Raw genomic sequence first — 18,157 nt, 5'->3', positions numbered from 1 at the left:
GGGTAGGAGGGTAAGGTTGTGTGGAGAAGTGAAACCTTGCACATACTCTTGCAAGCAGGGTTGAAGCGTTTCAGAATCGCCGGTTACAATATTGTTTTGGTGGACATCTGAAAACAATCTGAGCATCTGATAGAGGGTAACCTTCGCTTATACTTCAGCAAACCATACCCCATGAGCCTGTGATTTGAAGTGGGAAGACAATTCACATTACCAACAAAAGCCGTCAACCTTGAAGCTCCTTAAATATAGAGATTTACCATGCATTACAGCAAGCCGAAAAACTTTGCTATTAATAAGCAGTACTGAACAACACACATAAGGAACTGCATACACGGAGATGCCGGACAGCAGTAACAGTGGACAGCAATGAAACCAAGAGTTGGAAGAAACCTCGTCAGGTCGACAGTTCTCATCGTCAAAAAGATAACGCCTGAGGACGACAAAAACACCCTGAACACCATTTTCTAAACTTTTTTTTTGTCAGCGTCTAGCTTTTACCAGTTAACTATGTGGGCAGCAATATAAAAAAGACCAATATAGTGGTAAGTGTGGACAACAGTGTACAGAAGACGATGAAGTCGTGCAAGTTAGCTTTTAGGCCTCTAATCCATAGCTCATACCCACTCTGGGGACTTTTAGGTGAAGTGAAACGTTCTACTGCAGTTGGCTGACAATAATAGTAGCTCTTACAATAAAGGAAGCACATAACTCCTTGAACGCTCCGCCTAATTAACGTCTATTACTGTACTGCCCAGAGTGTGGTTCTACACAGTTTTTGTGTTGCACTAAATTTAGCACACACGGAAGAGCCAAACAGCTCTTAAACTCATGGAAGCAGCACATACGCTAATTGTGCCGCAAGCATGTGTCAACTAATCGTCGCTGACATCAGATATATATTTTCTTGCATAACAGTACGCTATGTAAATCAGGCTCCAGTAGCAGCTGGCAAAGTTTTTGTTTCAGTAATCAACTGTCTGCAGTCTGTTCATGAGCATTATCGATACACGTGTGATTTCCAGTGACAAATATTAGTAGAAAATCGGCGCCTTTCCTTTTCCCTCACTTCTACTTGCCATGTTTTGTGTATTACATTGTTCTTTGCGATGTGTTCATGAGGACTAACCCGGCTGACAGAACCTGTGTGAAAGAAGCAAATTAAAATAATACACAAAAAAGCTAGCCACCCTCTCCCGTTGCATGCCATTTGGCGTCTCTCAACAAAACGGCGCCACTTCAATGAGCAAAACGACCTTCCTATTGTCTATGGCATCAATGTAAACCGCAATGGTAGCATAAATGTTCGGAAGTATAACAAGTGTGCTGCTCATATTAAGATTACGTTGCGCAGTAACATGGTATTCCACGTCCATCCGGTCAAAAGAGACAATTGCTGTCAGAGCCACTGAACCATTCCTCACGTACCCTTGTATGAGCCTAGCGCATGATGCACATGGCTGGCCCATATTGTTCAAGGAAAGTTTATTTATTCATTTATTTATTTGTAAATACTGCCAATCCCAAAGGGATCATAGCAGGAGGGCATATACAATAGTTGATTACAACAAAACACAAATTGTGATACAATGGAAACACCAACTAATTATAAAAAAAGTGCAACACAAGAGCGATTAGTGGCAAGATAATATAAAGAAAACAGGCTCGCATAAAAAAACCGTAGGCAAGAGAAGAAAAAAAAGGAGAAAAAGAGAAAAAGAAAAAGCATTGTGAGACTATGGTGTAAGCATTTTTACACAGTGGTGCTTTAGAGCGAGGCGACAAATGCTTACTGTGGGGTTTCTGGTATTTGAAAAGAAAAAAGTAAGAGAGACAATAGATGAAGAACTGTGACAGGTGTGGTTTCATACATCAATATATAAAAAAACTGTCTGTCAGGGTTCAAGGTACGCTTTCAAGTGCAGTTGAGTACTGTTAGTGATGTGCTTCCTATGATATGTAAGGAAAGGTTATTCCATTCTCTTATGGTCAATGTAAAAAATGAATTTTTGAAACAGTCGGTATGGAAGGTGTATTCAGTAAGCATCTGCGTATGGTTATGTCTGGTAGGGCGTGTTTGTAAACTTGTTATGGAGTTTGTGGCATCAATATTTACTTTGTTATGAACTATTAAGTACATAAATTTCAATCTAGCTATTCTGGCTCGGCGCTGTAGAGTATCTATACCAGCAATCTTCATTAACACCGTAGGTGATTCATGTGGCCCATACTTGTTAAAAATGAATCGTATTGCCTTTCTTTGTACACCTTCAAGTTTAGCGATGTGTTGTTTAGTAAAAGGAAACCATACTATGTTTCCGTACTCTAGTATCGGTCGGACAAATGTATTATAAGTCAACAGTTTGGTATCTATGGGGGCTAAACAGAGGCGGCGTCTGATGAAAAAGAGTCGTTTGAGCGCGGTCGCTGTTATGTGGCTTATATGACTACTCCATCTAAGGTCCTCAATTATTGTTAATCCCAAGTATTTATGTTCAGTAAAGGCGCCTAATTCCGTGTCAATAATTTTATACGGGAATAATGATTTATTCCTTTTTCTCGACATTATGAGTAGGGTTGATTTTTTTGCATTTAATGTCATTTGCCAATCGGAGCACCATTTCTTTACTGTTTGTAAAGCGCGGTCAAGGGCTACATGATCTTCATGCGTGTTGATTATATTATAGATAATGCAGTCATCTGCGAACACTCTGATGTCGACATGTATATTAGCGGGTGGGTCGTTGATGAATATTAAAAAGAACCGGAGCCAAGACACAACCCTGTGGTACAACGGATATCACTTGGGCAGTATCAGACAACTGGCCGTCAATTTCAACAAACTGTGAACGATATCTTAAATAATCAGTTATCGAATTTTTTATGGGGCTGTTACCTAGCGTTAACTTAAGCTTATAAATTAGTTTCTGATGAGTCACTCGGTCGAAGGTCTTTGAAAAATCTAGTAGTATAGGGTCAATTTGTTTTCTGGAATCGATGCCCAGGGACAGGTCGTGAACAAGTTCCAAAAGTTGTCACCGTAGACAATCCACGGCGAAAGCCATGTTTGAAGGGCGTTAGGATAGACTCAGCGTGAAGGAACGATGTTATTTGTTTGAGAATAACGTGTTGAAGTATTTTAGATGCTGCGCATGTTATTGAGATAGGCCTGAAATTAGCTGGGTCATGCCTGTTTACGGATTTGTGTACAGGAGTGATTCGAGCGGTCTTCCATTCTTTTGGAAGCCTACCAGTTGTTAGCGATTTGTCAAAAAATAAACATAAATACTTTGCGACCCATTCTGCGTGCTTCTTCAGAAATGTGTTGGGAATATTATCAGACCCAGAGCTTTTTTGGCATCTAAATTAAGCAAAAGGTTTAGGATGCCTGACTCTGTGATTGTAATAGGCTCTATATGTCTCTTAGCACATGACTGCATATGAGGTGTATTGTTATCATCGCGTGTGAAGACTGATTGAAAATAATTATTGAGAGCGTTCGCAGTAGCTAGGCTTTCGCTGGGGGAAGCTGTTTTTTCATCGGATGACTTGGGATTGAGGTAGTTCCAGAATTTTGTAGGTGATGTTTTTATGAAAATATTCAGTTTGTGACTAAAGAAATTTTCTCTTGCGGCCTTACTTTCAGCCTAATGGTGGCTAATGGTGAAGTTACTGTCAGCCTAATGGTGGCATCGTCAAGGTTGTTTTTTGTTGACGTAGTAAACTCTTTCTTAATTGATTTTCTTAGTCGCTTCACGTTTCGTTTTGCATGAATGATGTCACGCGTGATCCATGGGTTATGTTTCTTTATCTTTTTTGCTTTTAAGGGTACGAACTTTTGAATGCAATGTGAGACAATATCTTTGAACGTATGCCATAATATTTCAATATCAGTTGAAGCCTGCCAGGAAATTTCGGTGAAGGATGATAGTTCGTGTGAAAGGTGGTCAATAATGGTAGTATCGTCAGCATTGTGAAAGTCGGGAAAGGATTTAAGCACTGATTTGGAGCGTTTGTTGTTGACTGGTATACTACACATCACCATCTTGTGGTCCGATATTCCATCTGTTATTTCTATTTTTATTTCTTCCAAGGGAAAGTGACTGCTCAAGAAAATCAGATCTAGTATGTTCCCACCAAACCCATGATCGCGAGTAGGCGTATTAACTGCTTGGTGTAAGTTGAGGTCTAACATAATATCTAAAATAACATCTCAATGGGCGGAATCGTGCGCCATTGTTAACCAGTTGATATCAGGTAGATTGAAATCCCCGAGAAGGATTACTCAGCCCTGTCGAAGGTGATTATGCATGTATTTGTACAACAAAAGCATGGTGTCAAAGTCAGCAGCGGGACTTCGATAAACACAACCGACAATTATTGAATAGCAGCTGAGTAAAAGCTTGCAGAATATTGCCTAAAATCACAGGGATTCCAGCTGCAAAAAGCGTGAATAGTGTGAACTGCTTCCACAGAAAAGAATCTCCTATTTAACAGTTATTTTAACGTCACAGCGGTAAAAAAAAGTTTGGTTTGAAGAAATTCTGGCGTCGGCGTTGGCGTCGTTGATTGTCAGTAAAAAAATCATCATGTTACCCGTAAGCCAACAATAAGAAAGGTGCAACTAAATTAAAAGATGATGAAGAGTTGACGTGACCTCTATTATTTATTGTGATCATGGCATACTGCGATGACCGTCCATATTGTGCGGCATCTACGAAGTTCATCGATTGTAGATCATCTTTGATCTTCTGCATCGCAATCACTCTTGCTCTGTGCCTTCCCTCAATCGGCTGCAGATGCATATTGTGGGAAATCGATGGAACAGGAATATTTTATCTTTGCTTCTCGGTAATTCAATAACTTTTTTCTCAGCCCAGAATAGATATGATTCTTCTTTCTGCAAGGAGGAGGAGGAGGAAGGGAAGAAATTAAAGGCAGGGAGGTCAACCAGACCCACGTCCGGTTTGCTATGCTACACTGGGGGAAGGGGTGAGGAGATTAAAGGAGAAGAGAGAAGGAAGTGAAGGGCAACGTGTGTGTATATGTGACCTTGTCCATTGCACGCTTATAAGCGGTCGCGTAGTCCGGTCGTCTTTAGAAAACTTAGCAATGCCCGCGTCGCTTTGCTGGCGAGCGACGCGTAGAGCCATGAGCCAAGTATCTTCTCTTCGGAAAGTTAAAGAACCCCAGAAGGTCAAAATTTCCGCAGCCCTCCACTACGGCATCTCTCATAACCAAATGGTGGTTTTGGGACGTTAAACCCCACAAATGAATCAATCAATCAATGTTCTCTTCGGAAAAAGGTCTACTGTCTAATGTTTCTAACGTTTCGCGTAGCAAGTTGCGTTCGCTCGCAAAACGTTCGCATGAACACAGTAGATGTTCTATTGTCTCGTCAGTGTCGCACGATTCACATCGGGAGCTATCCGCCATTCCTATGCGAAAGGAGTACGCCTTTGTAAAAGCTACTCCTAACCACAGGCGGCACAGTAAAGTTGCATCCTGGCGGGAAAGGTCCGTTAGAACGTGAAGCTTTCTCGATGGGTCCAATTTGTGTAGGCGGCGGTTCCTGACACTGGGGTCACTCAGCCAAGTTTTCGACATGGTGTAAGCGAACGAGTGAAGGCCCCTTGTGGCGTCGGTTCTGACAATGGAATTGGGGTTGTCTGGGCGTCCGCGTGGGCGGATCGGGCAGCATTATCAGCAAGGTCATTACCGACAATACCACAATGTCCCGGTAACCACTGGAACACCAAGTCATGTCCTTTCGATAAAACGTCGTGAATCAGTTCTCTTATTTCATTCACTAGTTGTTTATGCTCCCTATGTCGTAAAGCTGATTGCAAGCTCTGAAGGGATGCCTTGGAGTCGCAGAACACAGCCCATTTTTGAGGTCGGGCTTCCGTGATATAAAGTATAGCAGCACGTTAGGCGGCAAGCTCCGCTGCTGTGGATGTTGTCCTATGCGACAGTTTGAGCTTTACAGTGACCTGGTACGCCGGGATGACAACAGCACCTGTGGAGCTGTCAGCCGAGACCGATCCATCGGTGTAAATGTGGGTCCTCTGGCCGTGTTTTTGTTAAGTAGCGACAATGTCACCTGTCGTAGGACCACTGTTGAATGATAGCTCTTGTTCGTTATTCCCGGATTAGTGAGGCACACCTGTGGTTGTTGTAGGCACCACGGGGGTGACGCTGGTCTTTTTGCTGGAGTGAAGCCAAAAGGAAGGCATTCTCTATGGGCAGAATTAATCTTTGAAAACATCACGTGTGGTCTTTGAAGTGGCAACGCTGCAACATGGTGGCCAGGAACTCGGCAGAGGTGTCGTATGTGGGCTCTCAAATTGTCAGTGGCGATGTATGTTCGAATTGGATGCTCTCTTGCGATCACAATTGCCCCGTAGGTTGAGGTGCATCGCGGCAATCCTAAGCACACACGTAGTGCTTGTCCTTGCAGATTTCCGAGAGTGCGGATGTTTGCCTTGCACGTACTTGCCAGTAACGGCAAGCTGTAGCGCAAAACTTCCAGAAACAGTGCCCTGTATAGCTGCATCATTGACCTTATCGATGTGCCTCAAGATTTTCCGCAGAGGAACCGCATTATATGGACGATGGAAGTTAGCCTTCTCTTCAGGTAATTGCAGTGGGCACTCCACAAAAGGTTCCTGTCAATAATCACCCAGGAAGCGATGGTTCTTCTGGTATGGAATATTTTGTCCATTGATGGTAACGGGGTATTGTGTCATGGCTCTGCGAGTAAACGCAACCAATGCACATTTCTCCATTGAGACGGAAAGACCTTGCTTGTGGAGATATGAGCATGTCAGGGTGGCAGCCTGCTGGACTCTTGCACGTACTTGTAGACGAGCTACAGCCGAAGTCCATAGACAAATATCGTCAGCATATATGGATATGAGGATAGTACTTGGCAAAATTTCACGAAGTCTTACCATCACGAGCTTAAATAAAGTGGGACTTAATACGGTGCCCTGAGGGACGCCACGGGAGGTATAGTAACTGGTGGTAGGTCCATCTGAGGTTTGTACAAAAAAGTACCTTCTCGTCAAATATTCCTGGATCCATTAGAACATCCGACCACCAATTCCAACAGCTTCCAACGAGTCTAGGATGGCTTTATGTGTTACGTTATCATAAGCCCCTTTGACGTCGAGGAAGAGTGCCAGTAGTATGCGCTTGAGGCTCTTCTGTTGCTGGATAAATATTGTGAGATCAATCACGTTGTCAAGAGATGACCTACCTCGCCGAAAACCCGTCATGTAGTTTGCGTATACGTTGTAGCGCTCGAGGTACCAATCTAGGCGTGTGAGTATCATCCTTTCTATGACTTTTCCTACGCAACTTTCGAGGGCAACAGGGCGAAATGATGTCAAATCGAATGGTGACTTTCCTGCTTTGAGTAGTGGCACAAGTCGACTTATCTTCTAATCCTGGGGAACATTGCCCGCCAGCCATGAGTGGTTGTAATAGCTTAACAACTGTCCCCTTGCCTCCTGTTGAAGGTTGGCTACAGCCGCGTAGGTGATGCCATCGGGTCCTGGTGAAGATGATCGTCGGGAAGCCGCCAAAGAGGCGTCAAGTTCTTCTATAGTGAAAAGATTGTCCATTTCGTAGATGCAGCGTTCAGGGATAACACTCCTAATGATGCCAGCGGACAAGGCGGACACACCAGCGATTCGCGTACAAAACTGATTTGCCACTTAAAGTTGGGTGTGGCCTGAATGTAGGGCTAAAGCCATGAAAGGATGTCTTTGTTGGGGAGTCGAGCGCCGGCCACGAATAGTGCTCCAGATGCGTGACAACGGCTTTCGGAGATCTAATGATTCGCAGAATGATTTCCAGCGTTTCCTGTTCAAGTTTGTCTAAACGTCGTTGGACTTTTTTCTGTATGCGTCGTGCCAGCCTCAAGTCGCATATTTCTTTCGTCCGCCTGTATCTTCTTTCCGCCCTTCGGCGAAGCGTGCCCAGTTTTTCCAGTTCAACGTCGAAATCTGAACGCTTGCCGGTTAACGGGAGGAGACAGGAAGCTTCCCTCATTGCCTCTTTGATGACATCTTCCAAGTTCTCGTCAGGGGCCTCACGGCATGTATTTTCCATGAGTCGCTGAAATTTGGACCAATCAATTCTTCGTATTGTGGTCTTAGGAAAGGAGTTAGTAAGACCCCTTATTCGCATATAAGTTGGAATGTGGTCACTCCCATGCGTTTCGATGTCTGAAAACCAGTGCACTTGCGACCGGAAGTTTCTGGATACCAGAGTCAAATCGAGGCAACTGCTGAACGCAAGGCCCCGAAGGTGTGTAGGACTGCCATCATTTAAGAAACATAGGTCATGCTTCGAAGCGAATGACACGTGGTTTCTTCGTTTAGCGTTGATCGTCGAACTACCCCAGATTAAGTGATGTGCGTTGAAGTCTCCAGTTATAACCCACGGGCCCGTAGTTGTTGTCAGTATGTCTCGTAGTCGGTCTTGTTCAAATCGTCCGGATGGTGATATGTAGACACCAATGAATGTGAATGATACTTTTTCCTTTTTAACACGTAAGCAGACATATTGATTGTCATCATGCGGTTGAACTGCATGATGCACATATGTAAAATCTGTGCGAATGTAAACAACCACCTTGCTGCGTTCCTCGCACGTTGAAGAAACGAAAGATTCATACCCTGATAGTTTAGGAGGTTGTTGCACGTTTGGTTCACATATAACTATCATAGGAATACGATTCATGAATATATACTGACGGAATGAAGAGATGCGGGATCTCAGGCCTCTCGCGTTCCACTGCATTATCGACGCTTGTCGGACTTCGTTGTGGAAGGAGAAAATTCGTCGAGCCATGGTTGCTACTGGAGACTCGCAAATACTGGACTTAGACCATCCAGTACTTGTAGTGCACTCTGAGCGAGTTGAGACTTCAGGCTGCTGCACAGCTTTCACATGGCATCCAGGAGTGTTCGGAACATTCTGATGACTTCTGTGTCCTCCTCAGGCAGCTTGTGAGCGGCTGGCTGGAGTGATGTGACTGTCAATGTGCGCTTGGAATTTGCAGGTGGCTGTAATTTCGGCAATGAAGGCCAAACTGATTCATCTGCAACAGTGCGGCTCGTTGGTTGGTTGACCGCGCTGGCCGCCTTCGGTCTGGGAGGCAAGGGCGGTGGAAGAGAAGGGTGGTGGAGTGGTGCTTTTGATGCAGCGTCTGCGGCATTCCTTGATGAACTGCGGTGACGATGACGCCTCTTTCGGACGGTCCTGGCAGCCTCTCGATGCAACGAATTGTCTCTGATCATTTGTTTCAATACCGCTATTTCTCTTTGAATTTTGGGGCATTCTTTTGACGAAGCTGCATATGACCCATGGCAATTCGAGCATTTGAAGGTAGTTGCTTCGCAGTCATCCGCAGAATGGGCTTCCGCGCAACGAGGACACACCGTCCTATTTTCGCATACGCTTCTCACGTGGCGCGTCTCCGTGCACTTTTAGCATTGTATGGGCTTCAGTATGAAAGGTCGCACTGAATGCCGAAAATGGCCCACCTTTACGTGTGAAGGAAGAGAGTCGCCCTTGAACATGATCTTCAAGCAGTGTGAGTTTCCCAAACGGACAACTTTTGCGATGGCGCTGGCTTCATTTGCCGGTTTGACCAGAACATCGAAGTCAGAGCTGGGAATGGCAGTATCCACATCATAGATGACTCCACTGACGACGTTAGAGCTCACAGGAATGTAGGAGTGAACTTTCATTCCCCCCAACTTGTTGACGTTGTGCAGTACATTAAGTGCCGTAGCATGCAAAACGTCAATGGCCAATACGTTCCTACGCGTGTTCACTCTGATGTCTGTGATCTCGTTTGGCACGAGTCCTTCCAGCATCACCGAAACAGATTGCCTGTTGAGGCGCTTCATGTTACCGTACGGTACCTCAGGGACGAAAAGGATAGTGTTTGTCACTGGTCTCCTTGGCACTCTGTCGTTCAACGTACTCGATGACAAAGATGTTCTGACGTTCCGCCTCTTCGCTTTACGGCTCAGCACCAGCTTAAAATCGTCGTCGTCAGGAGGCTCTTCGCTGCTCATTGAGTAAACAAGAGTGCCCTCGCTGTCGTAGCCGCTGTAGAGTCCCGTACGCTTCCTGGATGCGGCCACCGCCGACACCGCCGTAACTGGCGGACGTCTGGGGGGGTACACGTCCATCACCAATGGACACGGATGTGATATTCGCGAAGTTCACTTAAAATTAGGTGAAAAAAGAGAGCACCGACTGAAACTGCGATCTGCTAAGCAATCACTTCGTCGTCGTCCTTCTTTCTGCCAAAGTTCAGCATTCTCCAGCCATATGGACTTCTTTCCTTGCTTCGATGGTTTCATTTACGTATTGTGCAAGCCTAGTTCACAGAGGCTTTGTTTGCCAGCCGTCATAGGAGTGAAGGTGCTTAACTTTTTTTTCCTTCATGCTGTGCCAGTTGTGCATAGCCGCTACCTAGGTTATTTTGCTCATGAGCAGAGCATGGAAAAGTCGGAGTAAGTTGTATTCGTTTACGTCTAATATTCTGTCACACACCCTGCTAATGAGTGTGACGACTATTTCCTTTTTTCTCGTAATTGAATCTGCCATTGTGCTATTAGACCCATTCAGTTTGATGACCATGCCAAGCATACGTGGGCACTTGATTATGAGGGGGACGCAACGCCTCTTTCATTTCTTCTAATGCCAGTGCAACAGAAATTGTTAATCCGCCTTAATTCAGGAAGTGGTCGGGATGCAATTCCACTTGTTGGATAGGTCTGCTTGCGTGACACGTGCATCGGAGCGCTTTACATAGGATATGCGATAGAATTATCTTAATCTTCTATATTATACGTCTGTCAAATTTGTTCCTTCGTGCTCCTTCGTCGCACGAAGCCATTTCGCCACCACCTCACAGCGCTCTTCAAGTCAAAGCATTAGCGAACTCACGGGAACGCTTTCCTCTTTGTTGCCGTAGTAGCGCTACAAAAGTAGACACGCTATCTCAAAACACCGTATCTACTACAGAGGTAGCACGACCGCTAACATTGTGAACACGGCAAATGCATGACGTGGCGCACGGATCTGTACACAACAGAACAAAAATTACTTGATATGATCGGCATCGTGAGGAACATTATAACAGGTCCTCTCCCCAATGGCCGCAATGCACACGCCAAGGCTAGTAAAACGGATAAAGTTCGAAAGGGTTAGAAGAAAGAATGACGAATGGTGGATCGGGCTCCACAGGCTACCATTGAAAAAAGTGGTAGATGCCGCGCACAATGGGAATCGAGGATATGCGAACCATGATTGAGAAAGGTTGATATGTCATTTTAAAATCAGCACAACGGTACGAGATCGAGGTAAATTATGCCGTACACGACTCCCGTGCCATGATTATCATGTTTGGATGTGTCGTATACCTTCGTCATCTATTCACGTCCCGTGATACGAAATTCGGTATATTTGGAGCTAGTGAAACGGCCGTGAGCACACTGTGAGCGTAGTATGTTGTCATGTTCGTACATGACACGCGTGTCCAGATTATCATATTTGCACCAGTCATATATTTCGTCATCCATTGCCGTCACGTAACACCAAACTTGGTATATGTGGACCTATCAAAACGGCCGCATGTGCATCATGAAGAGCCCAATATACTCCAATGTAGCGTTGACGTGCCCGCACGTTGGCCACAGCAATGCTACGTTAGCAAAACGCGAGCACTCCATAGTCTGACGCCATGCAGGCGTGACTGGCGCGACCAGCCTCTGTCGGCGCGACCAGACGGCAACCGTCGCGAAATGTGACATGATGCGATTCGTGCCGATACGTTACCCAAACAACTTAGCGTCTTCGTCGTTAAGGGGCGAAGCTTCTTATAGCGGCACCCGTTCGTCCCCCGTAGTATGTAAAAAGTATAACATTTTGACCTCCAAGGTGGTGCCGGTGAGAGACTTCTTATGTGCGTTGTTGAACAATAAATTATAGTGCTCAATGTACATGTCAATGGCTGCTAATGGGGAATGAGAGACAGGAGCATTCGGCTTTTAGTTAACGCGCAGGCTGCGATCACCATTAGCAGATAGTGCTCAATGTACATTGGCATGTACATTGAGCACTATCTGACAAGAAAGGGTTGCTACGTTATACTCGCTGGGTGTATGTAACCTCCTTAGCTTTAGAAAGGTTTAGTGAGCGTTGAGCCGGAGTGCCATGAATACAATGAACTTGTATATACCATGAATGAACTCGAGGTGGTTAAAAATGGGAAGCAGATACGAAGCCCAAGCCGTAAGAAAGTAAAAGCCGAATTCTCCGCCTCTCGTTTCCCATTAGCAGTGATTGGCATGTACCTTGAGCACTATCTGACTGAAAAAGTTTGCTACGTCATACTCGCTGGGCGTAACCTCCTTGGTTTTCGAAAGGTTTAGCGAGCGTTTGGCCACAGTGCCATGAATACAGTGAACTAGTATATACCATGAACTCTAGGTGGTTAAAGGTGGGAAGTGGACCCGAAGCGCAAGCCATAAGAAAGTGTGCATGTGCCACCTCTCGTTTAGTCCTTGGAATGTCCGCTGTATGGCGGTGCTTCTATATGGGGAATATATCACGAAAAGATGCGAGGTGGTGGTACTTGGAGTGTTGAATAGATGGACGAATGGACACATAGACAGTTGCATGGATGGACGCATGAACGGACGCAGGGGCGGCTGCATGGACGAACGCAGGGACGGACGCATGAACAGACGCACGCACGGACGGGCTGATGGACGCATGGACGGTCACACTGACGGACGCATGGACGAACGGAAGCAAGAACGAATGGACGGACGAATTCTTCGCCCCACTCTCCATCATTCACTCCGTGGATATGCTGCCATTTTTTTATGACGGACGGACACCGGACGCGCTGAAACGCGCACGCGTCAAAGCAACGCAACGCGGCGCGCGCCTGGGAGTGTATGGCTGGACCGGCGCCTGGCGTGGCAACGCCGGCGTTATGGAACGAAATGAATGCTGGCGAGCACGCGCACAGCATCACGTCGAAATGTATTGGCGCCTCAACTGTGGTATGTAGTCATTATCTTATATTACACGCATTTCATGATTATGATCTTTGCACCAGTCACATACTTTCGTCATTTATTGACGTCCCGTAATACCAAATTGGCATGTGTGAAGTTAGCGAAAAGACCACAAGCGCATCATGAGTGTGGCACGTAGTCATGTTGTTACATGACAAGCATGTCGTGGTTATCATGTTTGTATGTGTCATTTTCCGATGTCTTTCATTTGCGTCGCGTAATACCGAGTTTGGTACATGTAAAACAAGCAAAACGGCCACGAGCGCATCATGGGTTCGGCAGCGGCATGATGTGTACGCCAAAAAAGTACGACTACAGTACGATCACTTAGTAATTGACAGTGTTCGCTACGTCTGGGACAACGTCACAAAGTCAGTTATTGAAGCGTCTAGCAATCGTGTTCCCCGTAGCAATGAATGACTTTCCGGAAGCCAGCGTAAATTAGTGCTGCTGAACGTAAATGCTCGCAGTCTGGTGAATAAGACTGTAGATTTTAATTGGCTCATCCAAACTTACGCCCCATCACTAATTTGTGTTACTGAGACATGGTTAAATAATACTATTTCTGAGGCTGAATTCCTACCCCCGGGTTTCTCGGTGCTACGTAAAGACAGAGAGGACAGCCGCGGTGGCGGTGTCGCCATCTTCTTAAAGAATAGTTTGAAGTTCTATCCACTACCCGACCTTCCCGAGTCAGAATCTTTATGGTGCAAAATCAGCGTTGGGGGGAAAATAACCGTATTAGGCGTAATATACCGGCCTCCTGGTACTGACCACGTTGTTTTTCCTGCTATTAGTGATTATATATTGAAAAACAGGCTTCACAAATTTAGACTGATTTTATGTGGTGATTTTAATGTACCGCATGTTGACTGGAATTTACTCTTACCCACTGGTCGCGATAGGGCACTCAGTGAAGCTTTAGTTGACCTTGTTGTGTCGTTTGATCTTACCCAAGTAGTCGATGTTCCTACGCGGGAAAATGCAATTTTAGACCTTGTATTCTTGAATGAGGCTGTACAGCAGAATGGATTTGAATGTGAAGCAGTGAATGGGGTATCTGATCACAAGGCAGTCCTTCTTAGCTTGAATGTTGCCTGTGAACCCAAACTTCCGACGTACAAAACGGTTCTGGATTTTACCAACGCGGACGACAATTCAATTCTTGCAGTTCTAGCAGCGTCTTTTGATGATTTCTTGTTCAATAGCAACCAATGTCATGTGGACTTGTTAGTTGATCAGTTTTATAAGATTGTTGAACACTGCATACACACATATGTCCCACAGAAGTGCCTAAAACGAAACCCTCGGCATCCTTGGCTAAACAGAGAAATTATTCAGCTTACTCGGCGAATAAAGCGACTTCGAAGGCATCTTAACACTCTCCTAAATAAGCAGCACTTATTGAACTCTCTGAAAACAGAGCTAAGAGAAAAAATGCATGCTGCCCGCAAATTCTACTATGAAAGTTCGTTAACAACCTTTATGAAAAACGACCCATCTAAATTCTGGAAAACTCTTAATCCTGCAGGCCCGACATCTTCCTTACTTATTGTGAACGAGCAGCCCTCTTCGGATTCTTTAACTATCTCGGAAGCGTTCAATGGTTATTTCAAATCAGTGTTTAGTACAGATGATGGCACCAGTCCCGCTTTCGGTCTTGACAGTACATTGCCTGCCTTCCCAGAACTACAGATTAGTTACGCTGGAGTTGTCAATCTCCTACTGAACATCGACACAAATAAGAGTGCCGGCGCTGATAACATCCCTAACACATTTTTAAAACGTTACGCTGAATGGAATGCGAGGTATTTAACAGTCATTTTCAGAGATCCCTTGAAACAGGAATTGTACCGCAGATTTGGAAAAATGCAAAAGTTGTTCCGGTGTTCAAATCTGGCGACAAACAAGTAATTCCAAACTATCGACCTATTTCATTAATCTGCACCTACTGTAAAATTCTTGAACACATTATTCACAAACATGTAGTCACATATTTAACTGAAAACAACCTCCTCTCCCAAAATCAACATGGCTTTCGTGCAGGATTTTCAACAGTCACGCAGTTGCTGGGGTTTACGCATGACATCGCTTCGACTTTAAACGATCGCGGTCAAGTGGACGCCATTTTTATTGACTTCTCGAAAGCGTTTGACACTGTTTGCCACAATCAACTCCTCCTCAAATTAAAAGCCTTTCTGCGCGGCACTCACGGCATTCGCTTGTTATCTTGGCTTTCAGATTACCTAAATTTAAGGTAGCAGTTTGTCGCGTTTAACAATTCGCATTCGTCATCCCTCCCTGTCACATAAGGTGTGCCGCAGGGCTCGGTCCTTGGGCCTCTTCTTTTCCTAATTTATCTCAACGATGTTGTCAAAATAACAAAAAATACAAAGGTCAAACTCCGTCTATACGCCGACGACTGTGTCCTCTATTCTTGTATTAGTACCTTCCGTGACCAAATACAGTTAAATAATGTTTTTTCTTCTTTCCGTACCTGGAGCTCAACGTGGTAAATGGCACTAAACTTTAAAAAAAACGGTAAGCATGACATTCACAAACAAGAAGGAACCCCTACGTTTTTCCTATGGCCAGAACATGAAGCATGTCAACGAATACAAGTATCTTGGCGTAACATTCTCACCGAACTTAAAATGGCATAAACATATAAACCTAATCTGCTCGAAAGCGCTCCGAAAATTGGGCTTCTTGAAGCGAACGTTAAAAGATGCAACTCACGAATGCAAACTAACAGCATACAAATCCCTGATACGGCCTGTTCTTGAATACGCCTCCGTTGTCTGGTCACCTCACTGCGCATGCGACATAGCACACTTGGAAGGTGTTAAAAAAAAGCAATAAGATTCATATATCACCGTTATGATCACAATTTTTCGCCTTCGTCACACGCTGTACGTCTATCACTCAAATCACTTGAACACAGACGTACTTGCGAGCGTATCGGCACTTTACATAAAATCGTGAACAAGATAATCACCATTGACATGCCCTTTTTCTTTGCCAACTCCGTTGCAAACACTAGCAGGTCAAACCCCATTAACATCACACCCTTCATGCCATTTCTAGATTGTTTTAAGTTTTCATTTTTTCCTTTCACAGTGGAATTGTGGAATAATCTGGATGTTTCTCTCCGAAAGTTGCCTACCAATAGTTTTTTGAATGAACTACCAAACCATGTGTTTTGTTAGTTTAGTGTGTATTCACTGTTATGGACCCACTCCTGCAATGTCTCGAACTGTGAGACAGAAGTATTTGTAAATAAAAATAAATAAAATGAGCGTAGCATGTAGTCATGTTGTTAAATGACACACATCTCAGGTTTATTATGTTTACACCAGTCACATACCTTCGTCATCCTTTCACGTACCGTAATACCAAATTTAGTAAATGTGACCCTAGCGAAACGGCCGTGAGCGCATCATGAGCGTGCCATGTATTCATGTTGTTACATGACACGTATGTCATTATTTTCATGTTAGGATCTGTTGGTTGTGTTCGCCATGCAATCATGTCATACCATTACAGTTTTGCAACACGCCATGTGAACGAAACTACCGCAAGAGCTGCAGGAATATGATATGTAAATCATGACGTTTATGACATAATTTTTTTAAATTTTAAAGTTATGACTAGTCATATATGTTCTTCAAACAGTCGTGTTATGCCATACCATGTTTGGTATTGATACCACCATCGAAATGGCCAGGAGAGCTAACAGTCGTAGGTGGCTAGATAGATAGATAGATAGATAGATAGATAGATAGATAGATAGATAGATAGATAGATAGATAGATAGATAGATAGATAGATAGATAGATAGATAGATAGATAGATAGATAGATAGATAGATAGATAGATAGATAGATAGATAGATACGCTCAAAGTCGCTGAAGGTCGCTAAGAAATGCTTCGCATTCAAAATAGAACAGCTGCTTGATGAGGTTTACATCACGTGCGGTTAGCTTGATATCTACATCGCGAGTGACTTCCATGCCACGGGCTTGGGTCTTCGTGTGATCGGTCTATGAAGAAATAGCTGAAACTTGCCCGAGTGTCGTCATTACTAGGTATTACTCAACCTCGCTGACCCTCAATGAAAGAGTCGCCTCAACATCTTCGCACTCCTTCGTGTACCATACGTGATACCACATGCATAGATTGTTTGACTAACACCGTATATCGCAGAAAGCTTTTCAGAGAAATACCTTACTGCTATGGTAAATATTATCGCGGAAACCACCGCTTTTTGTGGTGTGCTTCTAAGGCAAAGCTCAAAAGCCTACATTACGAGCGCCTTGAACTTGAGTGTTGTTAACCGCCCCTTTAGGGTGGCGCTTGCCTATCTGTGCGAGGGCACGCCCAGATTGAGATTCGACATGGTGTTCAGAATGTGTGAGTGGAATACGTTGTCCAACTTAGTTAAAAGGATATGACATTCGCGGTGTCGACCTAAATTTAATTGAAAGTTATCTGACTGACCCACACCAGTGTGTGTCCATATTGAGGGAACTATCCCCACTAGCAAAAATGAGACATGGCGTACCACAGGGTGGCATATTCGGCCCACTTTTGTTTATTATTTTTATAAATGATATAACAAAAGTAAACACATCAATGCACTATTTTATTTACGCATATGATACGAGTTTTTTTTTTCTGGAATGAGCATTGTCAATATAATATAATTTTCAAATAATACATTAGGCAATCTTCACACTTGTAGAGTAAAACGCTCCTTACGTATAAACAGTTTTAAAACTAAAGCTGTTGTCTTCAGAATGAAATCTACACGATCTCCAATACTTAATTCATTGTACCTAAATAATGTGAAAATAGAATTCTCCCCCTCTGCAAAGGCACTAGAAGTTGGGTTTCACGAACATAAGTAGAGAGCATTACACCAATTCCATAAGGAGCAAACTTTGTAGAGTAGTGGGAATGCTTAGAAAATGTCAACGCATAACACCAGAGCCGCAAAAACTTATGATATATCATGCCCTATTTACTCCCCACTTACGCTA

The sequence above is a fragment of the Rhipicephalus microplus genome, chromosome 6 (genome assembly GCF_043290135.1).
Source record: "Rhipicephalus microplus isolate Deutch F79 chromosome 6, USDA_Rmic, whole genome shotgun sequence".
Classification (NCBI taxonomy): domain Eukaryota; kingdom Metazoa; phylum Arthropoda; class Arachnida; order Ixodida; family Ixodidae; genus Rhipicephalus; species Rhipicephalus microplus.
This window is presented reverse-complemented; position numbering follows the sequence as displayed.